General features: G+C 48.2%; 1 protein-coding gene across 1 annotated transcript in view; it reads left to right on the plus strand.

Annotated features, from left to right (window-relative positions):
- Positions 1 to 7,890: 7,890 nt before the first annotated feature.
- Positions 7,891 to 22,417, plus strand: part of psmc5 (proteasome 26S subunit, ATPase 5) — a 44,253-nt gene continuing 29,726 nt past the window's right edge. The window contains exon 1 of the mRNA XM_038778996.1: positions 7,891 to 8,040. The gene's annotated coding sequence lies outside the window, so the exon portion shown is untranslated. The remainder of the gene's footprint in view (positions 8,041 to 22,417) is intronic.

Consider the following 22,417-nt stretch of genomic DNA (forward strand, 5'->3'; position numbering starts at 1 on the left):
CCAAGCTTTGGGTCAGCGGCCCTAATATCACTTGTGTGGCTCTGTCACTTTATTTTGTGAAGCTCCTGTAAAGTTCTTTGGCATATTTCTATGTTTGAAAATGATGATTTTACTTCAATTTCAATAATTAAACAATTTTGATCCTCAATCATCAACATGGTTCTGAGCTCCTATAAAACTGGCACAGGTAACTGAATAGTCAGTCGGTCAAAGGGAATTGACTTTGCCCATATTAAACATTTCATCTTGATGCCACCTAGTCCTGAATACAATTATATTTACTCTCCTATCTTGATTTAACATCTAGTTGAAAAGACGGTGCTTTTGGGGGAACACAACAGCAATCCCCAGAACTGCTTTGCAGTCCACAGTGGGCTGTAACCTATAATCCTCTGATTCAATTGAGAAAAAATGACTATTAGTTGACAATAAATATTAGTTGACATTAGAGAACTTGCCACTTCAGGAGGTTCCATTTTGGAGATGCTGAGTTTCATCAGTATCTGCTTGAATCTTTTCAACCCAGTTCCTCCTGACATCCCAATTCTGAGTTTCCCAGTCAGTCAAACAATGAATACAGGCTTATATTTTCTCATGGGAAGCTTATGACCTTCATGCGAAGCATACATTTGCCAATCTGCATCCCCAGGCTCCTCTGCCAATTCTTCTAAATGTAGATTCTCCTCCGTTTTATTTCCAAAGCAATATGCAATCCATCACGCTGACTGTTCTTTCTAGGCTACTGGATGGCAGGTTGACTCAGACACCTTGTTTCTGGTAGAACCAGTGAAAGGTTACAGCACAGGAGGCCATTTGACCCATATTGTTTGAGGACACCCAGATGCCCTTCCTAATTCCACCCTCCTGCACCCGGTCCATAGCCCTGTAGCTTACAGCACTTAAGGTACAGATCCACCACCAAGTCGGGCAGTGAATTCCAGACTCCCACTACATAAAAATGTTCTTCCTCATGTCCCCTCTCCCTCTTCTGCCACTTGTCTTGAATCTATGTCCTCTGGTTCTAGGATTCTTCACCAAGGGAAACAATGTTATTCTGTCCACTCTATCTCTTCCCCTTCTATTTTGTGCACCTCAATTAAATCACCCCTTAGCCTTCTTTGTTCCAAGGAAAATAATCCCAAAGAATCTAATCTCTCTTCATAGCTACACTTTTCTAGCCCTGGCATCATTCTTGTCAACCTCTTCTGCACTCTCCAGAGCAATTACATCTTTCCTGTAATGTGGTGACCAGAATTGCAGTTGTGGCCTCACCACTGTCTTGTACAATTCCAACATTATATCTGTGGTGAATGTAATTCACACTGTATTGTATTGTATGGTATTGTGTCCTCTGTCTGTGAGCCGTTGCGCAGCTCTGCCCATAGGGGGAGATGATGAGCTTGTACAGGGTTCCACCCTCGGCTCCGCTCCTCCCACTACCAGAAGTATAAAGTGCTGCAACCGTGTGAGCCTGCCTTTAGTTCTTCTGGTCGCAGGCAGGCTCAGTTAGAACATAGAACAGCACAGAACAGGCCCTTCGGCCCTCAATGTTGTGCCGAGCCATGATCGCCCTACTCAAACTCACGTATCCACCCTATACCCGTAACCCAACAACCCCCCCCCTTAACCTTACTATTTAGGACACTACGGGCAATTTAGCATGGCCAATCCACCTAACCCGCACATCTTTGGACTGTGGGAGGAAACCGGAGCACCCGGAGGAAACCCACGCACACAGGGGGAGGACGTGCAGACTCCACACAGACAGTGACCCAGCCAGGAATCGAACCTGGGACCCTGGAGCTGTGAAGCATTTATGCTAACCACCATGCTACCCTGCTGCCCTCCTTGTAAGACTATTAAAACCACAGTTTATTTCCAATCGCGCTCCGAGTGAATTGATAGTCACATCAATTTAATAGTCTTAGAAAACTTGAAGAAAACTACTATGGAATCAGCCCTCAAACCTGATCGACTAGAACTCGACCCGCAGGCTGCAGAGGCGAAGGAAATCTTCCTACATTGGCATCGGTGTTTCAAGGCTTACCTGGCTGAATCAATCACCTCCGAGACTAAAGAGGAGCAGAAACTCAGTCTACTGCACGCACGGGTGAGCCATCGCATCTCTACGCAACTCAATTGTACCGACTCCCATACTGAGGCCCTCGCTGTGCTCGACCGATTGTACGTGCGGCCGGTAAACGAGGTCTACACGCGGCACATTTTCACTACCTGCCGCCAGCGCCCCGCAGAGTCGCCAGAGGACTACCTGTGCGACTGAAAAGCCCTCACTCGGGACTGTAACTTTCAGGCTGTAACGGCCTCCCAGCATATGGAACTCGCTGTCCGTGATGTTTACGTTGCGGGGCTCCGGTTTAACTATGTGCGCCAGCGACTACTCGAGAAAGGGGCCCAGAACTTGGAGGACACGGTAGAGCTAGCAACTACAATGGAGGTCGCGTTCCGAAGTCTAAACTCATTTCCCGCGGACTAAGCGACCCCATCGTGGACCCCCGACCAGCGACTGCCCCAGGCCTGCGCCGTGCGGCCACCCACTCACTATGGAGCGCCAGCGTGCCATTTTTGTGGCCAGTCCCAACACCCACGGCAGCACTGCCCGGCCCGCACCGTGACCTGCAGCAGCTGCGGTTGCAAAGGACATTATGCCAGAGTATGCCTGGCGAAATCAAAACCCTCTAACTCCCCTGCTGTCCAGAACAATCGCTCCCCCAATTTGCAGGCCCGCTGGCCCCGCAACGTTGCAGCATGTCTGCCGACTCCGCCTCCGCCCGACATGTGCGACTCATGGGGGCCGCCATCTCGGCAATCCTCCCCCACGTGGCCGGCCATGTGCGAGTCATGGGGGCTGCCATCTTGGACGCCATCTTCCTCGCCGCCCGCCACGTGCGATCCACAGGGGGCGCCACCTTGGATGCCATCTTCTTCATCACCCACCATGTGCGATCAACGGGGGCCGCCATCTTGGCCATCACCTGATGTTCACCTCGACGACTACGACCTCCGCGGACAGTCATCACGGGGCCACTCCAGCACTGCTGATCGAGCCGCCGATTACCCGCAACTCGACGCAGTCACGTAGGACCAGTCGCGTCCGAAGCACCTCCAGAGCTCGATGATGTTCGACTGCAGGAGCTCCGAGAGCTTCGTACATCCTGACCTGGTAAGACGCTGTTCGCTCCCTATCTTCCCTGCACAGCATCTTAGATTGCCAAGATGGCCTGCCTCGGGCTCGCACTCGGTCCAAATACAAGGGCGCACTGTTGCGGCCCTAACGATTCAGGGCGCCAGCTAGTCTAATTTCCAGCTGTACGTACTCCCCGAACTCTGCGCCCCACTCTTACTCGGGCTCGATTTCCAATGTAATCTCAAGAGCCTCACACTCGGCTTCGGCGGACCTCTACCTCCACTCACTATATGCAGCTTAGCGACTCTAAAAATCGACCCACCTCCACTCTTCACTAACCTAACGGCTAACTGTAAACCAGTAGCCACTCACAACAGGCAGTACAGCCTGCAGGATAAGAATATTCATCAGAGCCGAAGTCCAGCGGCTCCTACGTGAGGGAGTGATAGAGGCCAGTAACAGCCCCTGGAGAGCTCAGGTCGTGGTCGTCAAGACCGGGGAAAAGTTCCGGATGGTGGTTGATTATAGCCAAACCATTAACAGTTCATGCACCTCGATGCGTACCCCCTCCCCAGAATTGCAGACATGGTCAGCCAGATCGCCTAGTACCGCATATTCTCCACGGTGGATCTGAAGTCTGCTTACACCAGTTCCCAATCCGCCCGGAGGACCGCCACTACACGGCGTTCGAGGCAGATGGCTGCCTCTTCCATTTCCTCCGGGTCCCCTTTGGCATCACTAATGGGTCTCGGTGTTCCAATGAGCAATGGACCGAATGGTGGACCAGTACGGGCTGCGGGCCACGTTTCTGTACTTGGACAATGTCACCATCTGCAGCCATGACCAGCAGGACCATGACGCCAACCTCCACTGATTTCTCCAAACCACCCAGAAACTCAATCTCACCTACAATAAGGAGAAATGCGTTTTTCACACTACCAGACTAGCCATCCTCAGCTATGCCGTAGAAAACGGATTCCTGGGCCCCGACCCGCACCGTATGCGCCCCCTCTTACAGCTCCCTCTCCCTCATTGTCCCAGGGCCCTCAAGAGGTGCCTGGGATTCTTCTCTTATTATGCCCAGTGGGTCCCTCAATATGCGGACAAAGCCCGCCCACTATTTAAGACCACACTCTTCCCACTGTCAGCTGAGGCCCGCCAGGCCTTCAACTGCATCAAGGAGGACATTGCCAAAGCCGCCAAGCAGGCAGTGGATGAATCCGTCCCCTTTCAGGTGGAGAGCGATGCCTCAGAGGCCGCTCTCGCCGCCACTCTGAACCAGGCAGGGAGACCAGTAGTTTTCTTGTCCCGGACCCTCTCCGCTTCGGAACTTCAACACTCCTCAGTCGAAAAAGAAGCTCAAGCCATTGTGGAAGCCGTGCGGCGCTGGAGGCACTACCTCGCAGGTAGGGGGTTTACCCTCATCACCGACCAAAGATCGGTTGCCTTCATGTTCGACAACTCGCAAAGCGGCAAAATAAAAAATGATAAAATCTTGAGGTGGAGGATCGAACTCTCCACGTACAAATATGACATCATTTATCGACCGGGGAAGCTCAACAAGCCCCCAGATTCCCTGTCCCGCCAGCGCGCAAGACGACCGCCTGAAGGCTATCCACAACGACCTCTGCCACCTGGGGAGTCACCCACTACGTCAAAGCCCGAAATCTGCCTTTCTCCACCGAGGAGGTAAAAGCCATCACCAGGGAGTGCAAACCGCACTTCTATAGACTAGACGAGGCCTACCTGGTAAAGGCATCCCGGCCCTTTGTACGCCTGAGCATCGATTTCAAAGGGCCACTCCCCTCGACCAATCGAAATGTGTACTTCCTCAACGTCATAGACAAATTCTCCCGCTTCCCCTTTGCTATCCCATGCCCCGATATGACCTCCCACACAGTCATCAGTGCCCTGCACAGTGTCTTCACCCTGTTCGGTTTCCCCAGCTACGTACACAGCGACAGGGGTTCGTCCTTCATGAGCGACGTGCTGCGTCAGTACCTGCTCGACAAGGGCATCGCCTCGAGCACGTCCGGACACACAAAACGGACCCGCTAGTAGAGAGGGTACTACTTCTACATTCAAACCCACACTACGCCTTTATTGAATAACCCGACGGCCGTCAGAACACAGTTTCCCTCCGGGACCTGGCGCCTGCAGGATCCACTACTACCACCACCACTGCCGAGGTGCCCCTCACACTACACCCCACCAAACCCCCACGCCCTGCGCCCCCGCGCCTATAGGTTTCCTGCCCACTCCCTGCGCCTATAGGTTTCCTGCACCCCCCTTCGTCCGTCGCACCGGTCAGGTATGGAGCTCGGATCGAAACACCCTCGGAGTCCACTCCCATACCCACACCGACCGTCACCACCCAGCCACCCGAAGAGGCTGCAACCCCGGTGCTCCGCCGATCCCAAAGGACGACTCGGCCACTGGACCGGCTCAACCTGTAGACCCGTCACCCCCGCCGGACTTGATTTTTTTATAGGGGGTGAATGTGGTGAATGTAATTCACACTATTGTATTTATGGTATTGTGTCCTTGTGGGCTCTGTCTGTGAGCCGGTGCGCGGCTTTGCCCATAGGGGGAGATGAGGAGCTTGTACAGGGCTCCACCCGTGGCTCTGCCCATGGCCCCTCCCACTACCAGAAGTATAAAGTGCTGCAGCCGTGTGAGCCTGCCCTCAGTTCTTCTGGTCGCAGGCAGGCTCAGTTATAAGACTATTAAAACCACAGTTTACTTCGAATCGCGTTCTGAGTGAATTGATGGTCACATCAATATCATCCTTCCTTTTATATTCTATATATCTGCCAATGAAGGTGAACATTCTGTGAGCAGTGGGAGAGACCACATCAAGTGCGGCACAGCCAGCGTAAGTTTTAAACTCGCAAATTTGATGAGTGGGAATTTGGTGCAGAGTGGGATGGGGTGCTTTCTTTTTCTTCTTGCTTTGTAATGTTTAAATCTTCAGTAGCAAAAACGAGAAGGCAGCCTATTATCCGAATGACCATAAATTAGAAGAGGGGAATGTGCAACAAGACCTGGGTGTCCAACAAGACCTGGGTGTCCTCTTACACCAGTCATTGAAGGCAAGTATACAGGTACAGCAGGCACTGTGTTGCAACTGTCCAATGTCTTTGACTCCAGAATTGAAGTTTTTTTGGCGGATCCTGGGAAGCAAGGGAATTACCTATCGGGCATTCACAGTTCGCAGGCAGTTCCCCGGGCTCAGTATGTCGGGACTTCTGCACGGTCCCAAAGTGCATCCTTGGGGTAAGTCCGATCTCCATAGATTAGAAGAATTGGAGCAAATTTCAAGACCCTTCAGCCACTGCTGTTTCAAAAACAGCTTCTTCCCCGCTGTTGGCAGACTCCTAAAAAACTCTCTTATGGACTGACCTGATTAATACTATACTCCTGCATGCTTCACCCGATGCCGGTGTCTATGTATTTATTGTGTTGCCCTGTTATGTATTTTCTTTTTCTTTTCATGTACTAAATCGATTTGAGCTGCTTGCTGAAAAATACTTTTCACTGTACTGCTGTACACGTGACAATGCACATGTGACAATAAACAAATCCATTGCAATCCAATGGAATTCTGTGAACTTAGGGCCTTAGTCAATAAGTGTGTTCAAGGCTGAGAATTGGGGGTGATGGGGATGAGGTAGGAAAGGGGCTCTCAGTGAATGGCAGAGCAGATGCAATGGACTGAAGGCCTACTTCTGCTCTGATGTCATTTTGCTTCCAACCATCATGTCCCTACTTTTTGTAAAGTTAAACAGCTTCATTATATTGCCTTGTATTCGCAACTGGTGCAGTTGCCACTCATGTTTTCCAAGCACTACCTTTTAACTACTCCCAAACTAGGTAAGCCCCTGTTGTTGTTTGGGTGTACCCAGCAGCATATCACACTGAGTGGAAGTACTGGAGGTGCTCAGAGGATTTTTATGGAATGTAGGCACTCTGTCATTCACCCCATCAAGCCTAGGCTGACATTAAATTAATTTATAGCTGATCTGCAGTTTAACTCTATGTACCTGTCTTAGTTTCATAAACCTTTCCTAACAAAGGTCTATTAAAAAATCACAGTTTTAACTGGTGATGCAGACTTGCGTTAAGATGCATGCCATGGGAGAAGGTCTTGCTTTAACTCATACAGCTGGGCGACGGCCTCATTTTAAGACACAGGGCCGGAGGGACTACCTCGCTTTCAGATACAGGGATGGTCTCGCTTTAAGACCTTGGTCCTTAGGGATGACCTCACTTTAAGATGCAGTGCTGGAGCGACGACCTCGGTTTCAGATGCAGGGCTGTAGGGACGACCTGGCTTTAACACGCACGGCCCCTGAGACGGCCTCGCTTTAAGACGCATGGCCAGTGGGACGGCCTCGCTTTAAGACGCACGACCAGTAGGACGGCCTCGCTTTAAGACGCATGGCCCGGGAGATGGACTCGCTTTAAGACGCACGGCCAGTGGGACGGCCTCGCTTTAAGTCGCACGGCCAGTAGGATGGCCTCGCTTTAAGACGCACGACCAGTGGGACGGCCTCGCTTTAAGAGGCACGGCCAGTGGGACGGCCTCGCTTTAAGAGGCACGGCAAGTGGGACGGCCTCGCTTTAAGACGCACGGCCAGTGGGACAGCCTCGCTTTAAGACGCACGGCCAGTGGGACGGCCTCGCTTTAAGACGCATGGCCAGTGGGACGGCCTCGCTTTAAGACGCACGGCCAGTAGGACGGCCTCGCTTTAAGACGCACGGCCAGTGGGACGGCCTCGCTTTAAGACGCACGGCCCGGGAGACGGCCTCGCTTTAAGACGCACGGCCGGTGGGAGGGTCTCGCTTTAAGACGCACGGCCCGGGAACGGAGTTGGTGCCGGTACCGGGTTTGGGTGAGTTGTGTTTGATTCGGGCCCCAGGTCCTCCCGGGGAATAGGCTGCGATTGTTGGAGCGGCTCTGGGCCCAGCTGGCGATGGGAGACGGCCACCGGCTGGGCCTATGTCGTGGCCATGACTGGCACTCGGTGCCCGAGGCCTGAGGCCTGGCCTGGATTTGGCGACTCTCGGGTTTGTCTGCGGGGCTTGCGGGGAGCGGCTTTTCCTCTGGGTCGGGAGGCCTGAGGCATTGGTCACTCCGCCCGTCCATCCAGCCTCACATCAGGGAGACACGGGCCCACAGGTTGCCCGCTAAACACAGCTCAACACTTTCTATATTAAAACCACCGCTTGTTTTCAGGCCCACTTCCTAAGAAACCTGCAGGATTTGTATAAAGTGTTTCTCCTGTGCTCGCACATTACACATAGGAGAATGGGGATGAGAAACATATCAGCCGTGATTCAATGGAGGAGCAGACTCGATGGGCCGAATGGCCAACTTCTGCTTCTATATCTTATCGTCTAATAATAGTTCAACTTGTGGGACATCTCTTGCGAAATGTGTTTTCCAGAATCCCAGCCCTTCCTCTCTACCAGGAACTGGTTTAGCACAGGGCTAAATCGTTGGCTTTGAAAGCAGACCATTTAATTTTTCATTTACCAACCAGGACTGATTGCAGCCCTTGTCATCACTGTTCCCATTGTTGGTGAAAGCAAATTATTGTGGACACTGGAATCTGAAACAAAAACGGAACTTGCTGGGCAATCACAACTGGTCGGGCAGCATCTGTGGAGAGAGAAAGGAGCTAACGTTTCGAATGTGGATGACTCTGTCAAAGCCCCCATGTCCCCGTTGTTGACACTGGCGCAAGACCCCTGTGGGTCATTCATCAGTGGAAGAAAAAAGGTCCACGGATGGTGAATGATATTGTTCTGTTACCACATGTTGAGTTGAGGACCATTTTCAGGCTACAGTGAATAGTAATCCTGCATGTGTAGCCTGGGGGTCGATGATATTGTTCTGTTACCACATGTTGAGTTGAGGACTATTTTCAGACTAGTGAACAGTAATCCTGCACGTGTAGCCTGGGGGTCGGTCAGCCACCTCAGCTGAGGTTATTCATGAAGGCCCTGCCTTCTCAACCTTGCCTCACGCCTGAGGAGTAGTGATCCTCGGATTAAATCATAACCAGTCAACACTCCCTCTCTCAAAAAGGGGGAAAGCAGCCGATGGTCCTCTGGGACTGTGGTGACTTTCAGCATCATGTAACGTTTCAGTGCTCTGGTATAACTAGAAAAGTACTGCCTGCTCTTTTTGTTTATTCATGGGATGCAGTCAAGATCACCTTCATCCATTAAGCAGTTGCCAAAGTCCCAGATGACCATGGGATGCATTTACCTCTGAGGGGGAGAGCTGACAGGTGGTGATTTAACCTGAGGATCACCACACCTCAGGCGAGGAGCAAGGTTGAGAAGGTGGGCCTTCATGAATGACCTCAGCTGGTACAGGAATTGAACCGCGCTGTTGGCCTCACTTTGCACCGCGAATCAGCTGTCCATCCAACTAAGCTAAACCGCCCCCAAAGAAGTTGCATTGGCTGGAAATTGAACTTGGGCCTCCTGTGTGGCAGGCAAGAATTCTACCATTGAATCATCAATGCATCCATAACCACTAAGCTACTGTATGTACCTCTATGGTCACATGCAATCTTACTAATGTTGTACCTTCTAAACCACAGTGTGTATTTAACCCTTATAGGATGGAAAAATGACCACACAAGTTGCTTAATATAATACTTTATTATATACACAAAAGTTAATATTAGTCAATCACACACACATAAGCTGAACTCTAAACTAATACACTAGAAAGACCTTAAGTTAACTTCCAGGTGACTGGCAAGTACAGAGCAGATATGGCCTTATCTGTAATCCTGTAGTCTGGCAATGCTGGATATCTGTTGCTGGTCGTCTGTGCCTCTGCTCTGTTCCCTCTGTGGATGACCTGGATGGTCTTCTTCTTAGCTGGTGAAGTGTTCACCGCTGTTGGCTGTCGAAGCTGCAGCCGAGTGAGTGGTGGGCTGCGCAGCACCTTTTATTCTTTGCATCTTCGCGCGCGTTTGGACGGTCCCAGGTGAAGGTCCAATGGATCGATCAGGTCTTGATCACCCTGATCAATCTGAACCAATTGGGGCTGAGCACCTTGATGGCTGGGCGGGTCCTGTTTGGCCGTTAGTATCCGAGGCACGTAAGGAGAACAAGCGCAACTGAGTCTGCCACTTATTGCCAGTTTCTGCCTGGAGCCCATGGGATGACCTTTTAACGACCTTTTTCCTGTGTCAGTTTCTACATAAGTCTGAGCTGCAATTTTTTTTATATTTGCAGGCTGTAGCCTGTCTGTGCTCAGGCTTTCGCCAAATTTCCCATTGATCCCTGCGAGCGGCCATTTTAGGTGGCCACAAGAGCATGCTACTGAAGCTATATAATATAGATACTGGAAATCCTAAAATAAAAGCATTTAATTCCACAACTATTCAGCATTTTTGGAGAGAAGAGCGAAATTCAATACATTTTATTGTCCTTGTAGAAATCTGTTATGGGTACAATTGCTTAAGCATAATCAACGAAAAAGAAACAAGAATTACGTGGCAATATGAATGGCCTGACACTGGGAAGTTCCAAGAAACAAAGGCACCTTGGTGTGTTTGTCTATAGATCTCTGAAAGCAGAAGGGCAGGTTAATAGTATGGTGAAAAAGACATAGGACATGTTGCCTTTGTCTATCGAGGCCTAAATTACAAAAGCAGGGAGGTCATGTTGGAGTTGTATAGAAGTTTGGTGAGTCTGCAGCTGGAGTACTGTGGGCAATTCTGGTCGTCACATTATAGGAAGGGTGTGATTACACGGGAGGGGGTGCAGAGGCAATTCACCACAAGGTTGCCTGGGGTGGAACATTTAAATTATGACGATAGGTTGGATAGGCTTGGGTTGTTTTTGCTGGAGCAGAGAAGACTTGAGGGGCGACCAGATCGAGGTGTGCAAGATTATGAGGGGCATGGACAGGCTGGATAGGGAGCAACTGTTCCCCTTAGTTGAAGAGTCAGTTACGAGGGGGCTCAAGTTCAAGGTCAGGGATAGGAGGTTTGGGGGGATTTGAGGAAAAACCTTTTTACCTGGAGGGTGGTGATGGTCTGGAATGTACTGCCTGGGAGGGTGGTAAGGCAGGTTGCCTCGCATTCTTTATTGGATGAGCACTTGGCACGTCAGAACATGGGCTAAGTGCTGGCAAATGGGATTAGATAAGCAGGTCAGGTGTTTTTCCTGAGATAGCGCATACTCAATGGGCCGAAGGGCCTCTTTGCTGTATTATTCTGTGCTTCTGAATATAGCAATCCGTGTAACTACAGTGCAACACCGACATCACAGCCAAAGACAATAAAAAAGATGAAGATAGAAAAAGAGAGCCGTAGGTCTTCATGTTCTCTCCAGCACAGGTATATCTGAAAACTGATGATATGACTTTGTCCTCTAGACAGTCATCTGGGCCAGACATCTATGATATATTGAGGGGAATGGAGATGAAGCAAATATGGAGTTTTAGGAAGTTCTCCAATCCTGGATAGTCATAGTTCATCAGCAAATACTCAGCCACTCTTTTCTTTTTCATTTTTCAATATCCTGCTCTCTCTCCGTACCAAAACAAAACTCCAGACCAAGAAGATCACTTGCTTTTTGCTGGCCCGATCCGTCTCTGTACAGTGGTATTCCTGCCCAAATGCCCTCTTCTGAGTGACAATGGCTCCAACCCTATGATTTTCCTCTTGGGTTGCACACTCTCAGGTTTAGTACTCGCTGAAGAGTCGCTCAGGGAAAAGGATTATCAGGGAGATGAAATGAAATGAAAATCGCTTATTGTCACGAGTAGGCTTCAATGAAGTTACTGTGAAAAGCCCCTAGTCGCCACATTCCGGCGCCTGTCCGGGGAGGCTGGTACGAGATGGCTGATATATCCAACACCCCCGAGTTGTAGTTCATGCACCTAAGCCAAAGCGATCACTCCAACATGACTGACCATTGCCGGGCCATTATCCATTCGTACAGAACCTTCTTTCAAATTGCTCAAGTTCTTTGGTGTCTAAGCCATTAGATAATGACTCAGCATATAGCTGGGCAGGATGTAGCAACAGATGTTTTGTCATCTCACAGTTCACCCTTGTGAGTGTTTTATTGGTAACCGTTAATTTTCCAGAAGCAATAATTATTTTGGATGTTGTGGCACTAAATAGAGGCAGTGCTCCACTGCTTAATGTGAGATGGTCACTCGAGTGGGGAGATGAGTTTTGCATCCAACCAAATCTAAATCTATTCCAGTTAATTCCCAAATTATTGAAAATTTGATGGCTGGTTGATCGTGATCTCCCTTTTCACCGTTAGATTCCTGGTTCAGTTCTTACAGGCTAATAGAACTGGAAAAGCAAAATGGAAAATGTTTGTGGTGATCTCTGTCATCTTGTTCTCCAATTTTATGTTGCAACTTTTTCAATTCTTTGTGATATGCTTGTGGTAGCAATGCCAAGGAATCATGTATTGCCATCCAGTTTCAAACAAGCTATTGGGAAAGTTGGGCCCTTGTGATTTTCCAATTAAGTCCATAAAATAATTTACCAACTGCTTGAATCTACTTTGTATAAGTGAGGTTTTTGTTTTGCGTGGTAACTCAGACATTCTTAATGGCATGCGTTATTGTCGTGAGCGCCCTCCAAGCCTGTACCAGTCATAATACCAACCGTGGCCAAAACCCTCAGCACTTCCTTGTGCCGTATCCCTCTAAACCCATCCTATCCATGTATTTATCAAATTGCTTTTGAATTCCGTTAATGTATCTCCTTCCACAACCTCCCTTGGCAACTCGCCACCCTCTGCATAAAAAAACCTGCCTCGCACATCTCTTCTAAACTTTGCCCCACGGACCTTAAACCTAAGTCCCCTGGTGACTGACCCCTCCATCCTGGGAAAGAGTGCCTGCCCATCCACTGTATCCATGCCCCTCATAATCCTGTAGACTGTTAATCAGTTTTTACCTGTCACAGGAAAAAAAAGAGGGAAGTGAATATTCATCAATTCCCCTTCTCTTAAAAAACAATGGTGATTTGACTGGATTATTGCTAGTGGATTCGTGCTCCAGGCACTTTTCTCACAAGTAACGGTATTGATGGTCAAATTGCTCCAAAAAATAGTCGCAGTGCTTCCAAATTTGTCAGTGTTCACTTAGCTTTATTCTATTTAGTAATTCAGGAGATGTATTATCTATTTTTCATTTATTCTTATGGCTTTGTGGGGGAGCCCTCTGGCTTGGTCAACGGTCGTCCCTGGGTACCCTCCTGGTGTTTCCTTGGGTCTCTCCCCTACCCCCCCTCCCCCTGGCTCTGGTGGCTCCTATTGGTCCCCTCCCCTCCCCTCATTCCTTCCTTTCCGTTATTGGCTTCAAACAGGTCTTGGAATAGGCTGATGAATTGCCCGCACACTTTGTTGAAGCCATCGTGTGATCTTCTGACGGTGTATTTGATCTTCTCCAGATGGAGAAATTTTGGCAGGTTTGCCAGTCACTCTGCAGCTGTGGGTGATGCTGCTGATCGTCAGCAGAGCAGGATTCTCCGGCAGGCGATTAAAGAAGCAAATTTAGGGGCATCGGCCCTCTTCCCCATTTGAAGTTCTGGCTGGTCCAATACCCGAAGACTGCCACTCTCGGGCACGGCTCCACCCTCACCACCGCGACTGTGAAAATCGCCTCGAAGAAGTCTGTCCAGAATCCGACAAGCCCGGGGCCTCCCCAGAACATGTGGGTGTGGTTGGCCGGGCCTCCCTGGCACCGTTCACACTTGTCCTCCACCTCCAGGAAGAACCTGCTCATTCAGGTTCTGGTTAGGTGTGCTTTCTGTACCACTTTAAACTGCATGAGACTGATCCTTGCACAGGCAGATGTAGACTTGATCCTACCTAGTGCTTTGTTCCAGAGTCCCAATCCTACTTCCATCCCCAGTTCATCCTCCCACTTCTGTCTTGCTCCATCCAGTGGTGCACTCGCCCTTTCTAAAAGTTGGCAATATATGTCCCTGCAGTTCCCTTTTGCCACACTGTCTGCGTCCAGTAGCTCCTCCAACATTGTGTCTCTCGGGGCTCTGGGGTACCTCGTCGTCTCCTTGCTGAGAAAGGTTTTGTAAATGTTGGCGTTCCTGTTCGTTCGGTGGTTGCAGTCTCTCTGTCAGCTCTTCTAATGTTGCAAATCTGTCCCCTATGTAGTAGTCTCTAATTGCTCGTATCCCCCATCCTGTCTCCACCTCTTAAAGATGACTTCTAGCATGGCTGGTGGAAACCTATGGTTGCCATAGATGGGGGCCATGGTGGACACTTCTGATAAGCCGAAGTGTTGTCTCATCTGGTTCCAGGTTCTCAGTGTTGCTGCCACCATTGGGCTAATGTGTGTTTTGCTGGTGGGGGTGAGAGCGCTGTCGTGTCGAATGCTCGGACGGTCTGCACTCCTCCAACCTCTTATTTCGAAAAAGGTCTGGGGGTGAAGATCGGTACGGATCTAAACAGGAAGAGGAACCTTGGCAGTACGTTCATCGTGATTGTCTGCACCCTCTCTGCCAGGGAGAGCGAGAGTGTATCCCATCTCTGTAGGTCCTTTTAAACTTCCTCTGTTAGACTGGTCAGATTCCACTTGTGGATACGTGTCCAATCGTGGGCTATCTGGATCCCCAGGTAATGGAGTTTTTTTTGGGCTATTTTAAATGGTAGACCTTTCCAGCTCTGTCCCTCCCCCGTTCGGGTTCACCGGGAAAACCTCACTTGCCCAGATTGAGTTTGTAGCCCGAGAAGGCCCAAAACTCTTCCAGAAGCTTATTGATTTCCTTCAAGCCATTCTGCAGGTCCGAGATGTAGAGGAGCAGATTGTCCACATAGAGTGAAACTCTGTACTCTCTGCTTCCTCTTTGGATACCCTCCTACCTCCCGCGTCTCGCAGGGCGATAGCCAAGGGTTCAATTGCCAGGGTGAACAGGAACGGGGACCCCTGCCTGGTGCCTCTGTGCAACTGAAAATATTCAGGATTGGTTGTATTGGTCCGAACGCTCACCATGGGGGCATTGTACAGGAGTTTCATCCACGGGGTGAACCATGTCTCCAGCCCAAACCGCTCCAGTACATCTATGAGGTACTTCCATTCGGCTCTGATCGAAGGCCTTTTCTGCATCCAGACAGACGATCACCTCTGGTGCTCTCTCTCCGGATGGGGTCAGTATCACATTCAGCAGTCGTCTGATGTTTGCAGTTAGTTGTCTACCCCTGACAAAGCCTGTCTGGTCCTCTGCAACCACTTCCAGTATGCAGTTCGGCAATCTCTTGGCCAGGACTTTCATGAGTATTTTCGCATCTATGTTCAGTAGCGAAATGGGCCTATATGATCCGCATTCCGTTAGGTCTTTGTCTTTTTTGGCTATCAACGATATGGTGGCCTGTGTTAGCATTGGAGGCAGGGTGCCCCTTGCGAGTGAGTCTGCGATCGTCTCCCATTGGTGTGGGGCAAGAGCTGGTGCGAATTTCTCTATTAAGTCCACCGAAAACCCATCCGGTCCTGGCACCTTCCCCGCCTGCATGGAGTTGATACTCTCCATGACCTCACCCAGTTCTGTTGGTGCTTCCAGCTCCCTCCGTCTATCGTTCCACACGACTGGCGTGTCCAGTCCATCGAGGCACTGTTTCATCCCCAAGTCCCCGTTGGAGGGCTTAGAGGTGCACAGTCCCTGGTAGAAGGCCTCAAATGCTTGGGTGACCTTTTTTGGTTTGGCTACCAGTCTGCCTCTGCTATCCTTTCCCTTGTGGCTGCCTGCCTTCTCAGCTGGTGAGCCAACAGGTGGCTGGCTTTCTCTCCGTGTTCATAAAAGGTCCCCTATGTCTGACAAAGTTGGTGCACTGCCTACCTGCTGGATAGCAGGTTAAAAGTCCATTTGTAGCTTTTTCCACTCTGCCAGAAGCTCTGTGGTCGGGGCCTCGGAGTATCTTCTGTCGGCCTCCAGGATGGAGTTGATCAGTTGCTGCCTAGCTGCCCTTCCTTCCCTGTCTTTATGAGTCTTGTAAGCTCTCCTTTGATCACCGCCTTCAGTGCCTCCCAGAATGTGGAAGGTGAAACTTCCCCATTCTGGGTTGTTAGTATTGTACTCGCCCTGGCCTGCGATGTTTCCTGGCAACACCTTGTCGGGCAGGAGGTCCGCATCCAACCTCCATGTGGGGTGTTGGGCACGGTCCATCTCCAACCTCACATCCATGTATTGTGGAGTATGGTTGGAGACGGCTATCACAGTGGCGTGCAGAGGTCTGGTGATGCCCAGGGCAAATCTTGATTGTATGCCCCAAAGACTCCAGTATAAGGCCTAATGTACTGAGAAACATTATGAGAAAGGAAAACATTTTGAATATATAAACACAGATGAAACATGAAATAAACGCTTTATTCGATTTTAATATAAATCAATCAAATTTATTAAGTTCTTTTCCCCAAATGATACCTCCTTTCACAAAACACCTGAACTACTTCACTTTTTACATCAGCTGTGAGAAATTCTTTTTCAATGCTTATTAAAGCCAGGTTGGTCAGTCGCTCCTGTGACATAGAAGACCTCAGATATGTTTTTATTAATTTCAGTTTTGAAAATGACCTTTCACAGCTTGCGACTGGAAATGCGATTGTAAGCAGTAATCTGTATGAAACACACAGCGTCGGAAAGACATCCCTCCCATACTGCAGTAAAGACTCCAGAGCATCTTTAGGATCAGGGGGAACTCTATTCCCTCCAGCTCGAAGGAGCATCACAAAATCAATAATTTCGTCATATAACTGAATTGCAACCACATCATTGTCATAATAATTTGCAAAGTCTGAACATTCCTTTTTTAATTTCTCTCTTTCTTGTTCATCTTCAATCACTACTGAATTCAAGTTCAGAAGAAAAGAAAATCGGTCACTGAGTCTTTGAAGACGGACACTACGGTCTTCAATCTCAGTTTTTAATCTGTTCACAATCTCTACCATTACTCTATTCATTTCTTCTTGTGCCGTCAGTCCACTATCTCTTGCTGACTCTCCAGGCATTATTCTTCTTCTCCTTGTTCGTGCAATTGGTATTCCCCAATTTTCACAATATTCATTGGCTAAATCTATTGCATTGTGGATAATTTCGTCATTCTTCAAATTCAAGATATGAATAAGTCCTCTCAGATCACAAGAAGCTTCATGGAACCCCATTTTCGGATCCTGCAAACGTTTTGAGACTTTCTCCACTGATGATAAAACTGAGTACCAAAAATTTAATAAAGCTAGAAACCGGAACTGTTGAATAGAGTTCAGTAGATATCCTGCATCAGATTTAGTTTCCCTTGAAAATTCTCCTTCCAGCAGGTGTTGAAGGCTTGCAATAACGTTGTCACACTCTTCGTGGATTACTTGCACAGCATCATGGCTGGAACTCCATCTTGTGTCACACTGTCTTTTCACAGTCCGAGTGACAAATGATTTTAACACTTCCCAACGAGAAGTAGATGAAGAAAAAAAAGTAAAGAGTTTTTCTAGAATGCCAAAAAATGTAACAACAACAGATTGCACCTCACTTGCATGGACACAGGCCAAATTGAGGCTCTGGTTCTCGCAGTTCACAAACACAGCTTTTGGGTTAACTTCAAAAATTTTTTGTTGAACACCTCCTCTCACTCCAGCCATAACTGCTGCGTTATCCAATTTTTCCTGAATTTTATTTACCAGGCTGACTGCATCTTTCTTGTTGACTTGAAAAAATCCCAGAAATGTCTCCTTTATTTCTACTTTTCTGTTTTCATCAATATGAACGTAACGCAGAATTTCAGAAACCTGATCTTCATGGGCAATATCTGGAGTTGAATCCAGCATTATGCTAAAATATTTTGCGTCCTTAATTTCGGAAATTATATTTTTCTTGACAGTTTCACCAAGAAGATTATTTCGTTTTGAATTCTGTTGGACAAGTAGGTGACACTTTTTGGTTTCTCTTTCTCTCTCTGCAAGTGTTTTGCTAAGATGTCATCATATTTGGCCAAAAGTCTGATTGTGGCTAGAAAGTTTCCTGTATTTTCACTGACTGTCTCCCCTGGCTCTGATAACCCAGATATTCCTTCTCCTCGATGTCCACGATAGGCCAGATTCTGTTTTGCCAGAAAGGATATAACCTCGACAATCCGTTCAGTTATAGCTTTCCATCTTTTCTTTTCAGCAGACATTTGCTGTTGAAGTTCAGCATCTATCGTAGTTGAATGATGGAGTTGAACTACGAGGTTCAGGTATTCCCTCATGTGAGCTCTATGAGAAGGGCTTTTCTCATGGTCAGGTATTCTTGGATTTAATTTTCTCCAAGTGGAGAAACCGTCTTCCTTTCCAAAGTTTGACACAGACGACAAATGCTCCTTTGAAAACAAAAAGCAAACAAAACAGTAGCATGCTTTCCGATATGGAGAGTATAACAACCATTTTCTCTCCACAATTTCTCCGTTTGTGGAAACTTTATCAAACCACTGTTTGGAAAATGATCTCCCATCCTTCTCAGCAAATGGACCACTTTTATTCTGATATCTTTCAGGGCCATGTTGTAATATTGTCATCTTCAAATGATCTGGAATCGGTTTCTTCAAACAGCCAAAATCGTTTCTTTGCAAAAATATGCTAAAATCTTTATTTTCTTCACATGGATCATCATCCTGACAACGAGACTGAGGAGAGAGGGGGGCCCCTCTATGGGGGCCTCACGGTAGCATGGTGGTTAGCCCCTCTATGGGGGCCTCACGGTAGCATGGTGGTTAGCATCAATGCTTCACAGCTCCAGGGTCCCAGGTTCGATTCCCGGCTGGGTCACTGTCTGTGTGGAGTCTGCACGTCCTCCCCGTGTGCGCGTGGGTTTCCTCCGGGTGCTCCGGTTTCCTCCCACAGTCCAAAGATGTGCGGGTTAGGTGGATTGGTCATGCTAAATTGCCCGTAGTGTAAGGTTAATGGGGGGATTGTTGGGTTACGGGTATACGGGTTACGTGGGTTTAAGTGGGGTGATCATTGTTCGGCACAACATCGAGGGCCGAAGGGCCTGTTCTGTGCTGTACTGTTCTATGTTCTATGTTCTAGAGAGTATTATGTTCTGACCGAGCTGAATCCGTATCAGAAAAATCCTCTGCACCCACATCATCTTTTACTTCTCCAGGTTCTCCTACTTCTTCTTTACTTTTTATCCATGCATCTAATGCCCCTCTTTGATGGGACTCTTCTTCGACATTTTTTTTTCCTGTTCTGTGCTCCACTCGGTTGTACACGAAATACTCGTAACATTTCATTTTCTATCTCAAAAACCGTAAGACGCATGAGAAAATGGGAAGAAAATGGTAAACAATCGGTCAGTTGCAGACGGATAAAACATATTTAATTTCTTTGTTCCTTCGTATCAAATTATTTCACACTGATTCTCCACTGATAATTTTGTGCAATTTATATCATAGACTTGCAAATTAGTGGTATCTGTATTCGAATATTAGCTTTTTAAGGAATAAATGTCTCCTATTCCGAGATTAAATGCCATAGCAGTCCTCTGATCATCCAGGCTTCACTCTTACTACATCCCACGTAAATATTTCATTAAATATCACCAAAAAACCTATAAAAAACATAGTTGCACCCGTTCTAGAGCTATTCACTGACCTCTTTATCTTTGTCATCTCTAAGGTATAGGACGGCTGCCTGGTCCAGTTGACAGCTATAGAGAGGGTGCAGAGAAGAGTTTTAAAATGGATCAAAAGATAAAGAATATCAGTTCTGTGGATGGACTGGAGAAAAAGGGAATGTTGCCCCGGGAGAAGATTGAGAGATTTAATGGAGATGTGTTAAAACTTGTGAAGGGTCTGGACAGATTAGATAAGATGGGGCTATTCCCATTGGCAGAAGAGCCAAGAACCAAAGAACACAGGTTTCAATTGATCGGCAAGAGAAGCAATGGCAACATTCAGAAAAAAAGTGTTTGTGCAGCGAGTGGTTTGGATGTGGAATGCAGTGCCTGAGAGTGTGAAGGACGTAGGTTCAACTAAAGCTTTGAAAAGGGAGTTGGAGAAGTGCCTGAAGGGAATGAATTTTCCGTGTGGTGGGCAAGGTAGGAGTGAGGCAAAGTGAAGCGTTCTTCCAGGCTGCCAACATGGACATGGTGAGCAGCCTCACTGGGTGCAGCAGCCATTCTATAACACGATGTGGAGATGCCGGCGTTGGACTGAACACACTAAGAAGTCTTACAGCACCAGGTTATTCACCTGAGGAAGGAGCAGTGCTCCGAAAGCTAGTGTTTGAAACAAACCTGTTGGACTTTAACCTGGAGTTGTAAGATTCTTACTGTTCTATAACACAGAGTTGGGCAAGGCCAGGCCATTCGGGCCGTCAGCCCTGCACAGGCTCCTTCCACCTTCGCCTCATTCCCCCTTCTACTTGCTTCCGAATAACCTCCGCCAATTCCCCACGAGCTGGGCCTTGAGCCCAAAGCTGTGGGGCGGAAATCATAGCTTTTCAAGTATTATTTCGCAAAAAGCACTCGTTCGTTAAAAACGCACCCAGGGTGGCATTGCCGTTGATTCGGGAGAATTCGCGCCCTTTCTGTTCCCGCTCCAGCCGGCGAGTGGAAAGCCGCCTCTTCACCAGCGGCGACCGCGGTGCGCAGGCGCGATCCATTCTCTGATTGAATGCCCCCATCCAATGGATGCCCGGGGCCAACGCACCGTCGGCCCCTACCTCTGCACGCCACTGGGCTATCATGGTGTAGTCCGCTCTAATTATTTATTCTGGAGGCATCGATATCCCCACTGCAAAGAAGTCAATACAGGTATATAACTTGCGTACTGGTGAGAAGAACAAGAATTCATTCTCACCCGGGTGCAGGAACCGCCATGGGTCCACTGCCCCCATCTGCTCCATGATAATTCCAAGTTCCCTCGCCATGTCTGTCTTTTTCCCCGTTCTGGGGTTTGATCAGTCCGTCAATGGGCCCTGTACACAGTTATAATCCCGCTCTATGATCATTTGGTGTGTGTTGATGTCGGGGATTTCAATCATGGTCTTTATAAAATCCGTGTTGTTCCAACTAATGCATACACGTTTACCAGGACTACTGGTTCCCCATCCAGGACACCCCTGACCATGACGTCCCGTCCTCCTTCGTCTGTAACCGTCTTTGTCGCCGTCAACACTGTCTTCTTGCTGATAAAAATAGCTACCACCCTAGCTTTCGTCCCATAGCAGGAATGGTATGTGTGTCCTAATCCTTACCCACAGTCGGTCATTCTCCCTCAGGTGAGTCTCTTGATGGACGACTATGTTGGCTTTCAAACTTCTCAAATGGGTGAAGACTCTGGATCTTTTCACTGGGCCGGTAAGTCCCCTGACGTTCCAGGTGATGAGCCTGGTGGGGGGCTTTTGTTCCTCCCTTCCTGTGGAATCGGCCACACTTTCCTGGTGGACACCCCCCTGCCTCTTCTTGCTTGTGGCTGAGGTAAGTCTGTGTTTTCAGGCTAAATTCGTCTAAAGGTGCCTATTTAATTGTATTCTGGAAGAGAGCCACCTGATGTGAAACTGCTCAGCACATCCACGTCACCGGAAGTCTCGTCCCATTAGTTTTATCAGAACTGAAATTATTTTGCGCTGTATAAATGTTTGCAGCACCCCAAGCTCTATTGTATTTCTTTCATAATTTAAGAAGGCTCATTTGTTCCCTGTGATGCAAAGACTTGAGGCAAACCAATGACTGAACTCTAGATGGCAAATTGGTGGCTCAGTACATCTCCAACCTGCTACCTTGCCTGAGGGAAGAAGCTCAGTGTGCAGGGTAATAAACATTTCACCTGTCCTACTGCCGTTTTCTATTAATCAGGTTCTAATTGACAAAATGGAATCGTAATGGAGTGTAGAAGGAGGTCATTCGGAGTATGGAGATCTGTGTTGGCTCTTTCAAATAATTAATTCTAGTGGATTTTTCTATTTCAGATATTTATCCAATTATTCCCTGTTGAAGGCTACGATTGAATCTGTATCCATCACCCGATCAGGCAGTGCATTCCAAATTCTAACCAATTGTGTTTTTGAAAAAAAAAGTCACAATTCTATTTCTGGTTCTTACACAAGGTGTGATATCCTATGTGGAGGAATACCACCAAATATTGTGATCTAGATGTAACTGCAGTAAACAATGCCTTTGACTGATAAGACTTCACACCAGGTGTTATAGTAACAACTGGTGGTCTTCTCACTTTGCCCAAATTTGCTCTGCTTTAAATGCCCTGATGACATTTAGGGGACGT

This window comes from Scyliorhinus canicula, chromosome 19, assembly GCF_902713615.1.
Source record: "Scyliorhinus canicula chromosome 19, sScyCan1.1, whole genome shotgun sequence".
Classification (NCBI taxonomy): Eukaryota; Metazoa; Chordata; class Chondrichthyes; order Carcharhiniformes; family Scyliorhinidae; genus Scyliorhinus; species Scyliorhinus canicula.